Source organism: Musa acuminata, unplaced genomic scaffold (genome assembly GCF_036884655.1).
Source record: "Musa acuminata AAA Group cultivar baxijiao unplaced genomic scaffold, Cavendish_Baxijiao_AAA HiC_scaffold_687, whole genome shotgun sequence".
NCBI lineage: Eukaryota > Viridiplantae > Streptophyta > Magnoliopsida > Zingiberales > Musaceae > Musa > Musa acuminata.
The window spans coordinates 5,001-7,500 of NW_027020923.1; positions in this window are offsets into that span (position 1 = coordinate 5,001).

Below are 2,500 nucleotides of genomic sequence, written 5' to 3' on the forward strand. Positions count from 1 at the left end.
ACAAGAACAGCCCAAAAACAGGCCAAAACAGCCCAAAAACGGGCCAAAACTGGCCATTTTTGGCTGCGCGAGCGAGCGGCGAGCGGCGAACAGCGAGCGAAGCGAGAGGCAGCACCGTCCCTGCTATACGAAAGCCCCATCCAGCCCTGTGCCACCCGGGGGGTTCCAGGGTGCTGAGATGGCTGACGTTTTGCTCCGCTCACGACGGTCACCGCACCACGCAAGAACAGGCCAAAAACTGGCCAAAACAGCCCAAAAACGGGCCAAAACTGGCCATTTTTGGCTGCGCGAGCGAGCGGCGAGCGGCGAACAGCGAGCGAAGCGAGAGGCAGCACCGTCCCTGCTATACGAAAGCCCCATCCAGCCCTGTGCCACCCGGGGGGTTCCAGGGTGCTGAGATGGCTGACGTTTTGCTCCGCTCTCGACGGTCACCGCGCAATGCAAGAACAGGCCAAAAACTGGCCAAAACGGCCCAAAAACGGGCCAAAACTGGCCATTTTTGGCTGCGCGAGCGGCGAGCGGCGGACAGCGAGCGAAGCGAGAGGCAGCACCGTCCCTGCTATACGAAAGCCCCATCCAGCCCTGTGCCACCCGGGGGGTTCCAGGGTGCTGAGATGGCTGACGTTTTGCTCCGCTCTCGACGGTCACCGCGCAATGCAAGAACAGGCCAAAAACTGGCCAAAACGGCCCAAAAACGGGCCAAAACTGGCCATTTTTGGCTGCGCGAGCGAGCGGCGAGCGGCGGACAGCGAGCGAAGCGAGAGGCAGCACCGTCCCTGCTATACGAAAGCCCCATCCAGCCCTGTGCCACCCGGGGGGTTCCAGGGTGCTGAGATGGCTGACGTTTTGCTCCGCTCTCGACGGTCACCGCGCAATGCAAGAACAGGCCAAAAACTGGCCAAAACGGCCCAAAAACGGGCCAAAACTGGCCATTTTTGGCTGCACGAGCGAGCGGCGAGCGGCGGACAGCGAGCGAAGCGAGAGGCAGCACCGTCCCTGCTATACGAAAGCCCCATCCAGCCCTGTGCCACCCGGGGGGTTCCAGGGTGCTGAGATGGCTGACGTTTTGCTCCGCTCTCGACGGTCACCGCGCAATGCAAGAACAGGCCAAAAACTGGCCAAAACGGCCCAAAAACGGGCCAAAACTGGCCATTTTTGGCTGCACGAGCGAGCGGCGAGCGGCGGACAGCGAGCGAAGCGAGAGGCAGCACCGTCCCTGCTATACGAAAGCCCCATCCAGCCCTGTGCCACCCGGGGGGTTCCAGGGTGCTGAGATGGCTGACGTTTTGCTCCGCTCTCGACGGTCACCGCGCAATGCAAGAACAGGCCAAAAACTGGCCAAAACGGCCCAAAAACGGGCCAAAACTGGCCATTTTTGGCTGCACGAGCGAGCGGCGAGCGGCGGACAGCGAGCGAAGCGAGAGGCAGCACCGTCCCTGCTATACGAAAGCCCCATCCAGCCCTGTGCCACCCGGGGGGTTCCAGGGTGCTGAGATGGCTGACGTTTTGCTCCGCTCTCGACGGTCACCGCGCAATGCAAGAACAGGCCAAAAACTGGCCAAAACGGCCCAAAAACGGGCCAAAACTGGCCATTTTTGGCTGCACGAGCGAGCGGCGAGCGGCGGACAGCGAGCGAAGCGAGAGGCAGCACCGTCCCTGCTATACGAAAGCCCCATCCAGCCCTGTGCCACCCGGGGGGTTCCAGGGTGCTGAGATGGCTGACGTTTTGCTCCGCTCTCGACGGTCACCGCGCAATGCAAGAACAGGCCAAAAACTGGCCAAAACGGCCCAAAAACGGGCCAAAACTGGCCATTTTTGGCTGCGCGAGCGAGCGGCGAGCGGCGGACAGCGAGCGAAGCGAGAGGCAGCACCGTCCCTGCTATATACGAAAGCCCCATCCAGCCCTGTGCCACCCGGGGGGTTCCAGGGTGCTGAGATGGCTGACGTTTTGCTCCGCTCACGACGGTCACCGCACCACGCAAGAACGGACCATAAACAGGCCAAAACAGCCCAAAAACGGGCGGCGAGCGGCGAACAGCGAGCGAAGCGTGAGGCAGCACCGTCCCTGCTATACGAAAGCCCCATCCAGCCCTGTGCCACCCGGGGGGTTCCAGGGTGCTGAGATGGCTGACGTTTTGCTCCGCTCACGACGGTCACCGCGCCATGCAAGAACGGACCAAAAACAGGCCAAAACAGCCCAAAAACGGGCCAAAACTGGCCATTTTTGGCTGAGCGAGCGAGCGGTGAGCGGCGAACAGCGAGCGAAGCGAGAGGCAGCACCGTCCCTGCTATACGAAAGCCCCATCCAGCCCTGTGCCACCCGGGGGGTTCCAGGGTGCTGAGATGGCTGACGTTTTGCTCCGCTCACGACGGTCGCCGTGCCACGCAAGAACGGACCAAAAACAGGCCAAAACAGCCCAAAAACGGGCCAAAACTGGCCATTTTAGGTTGCGCGACGCGAGCGGCGAGCGGCGAACAGCGAGCGAAGCGTGAGGCAGCA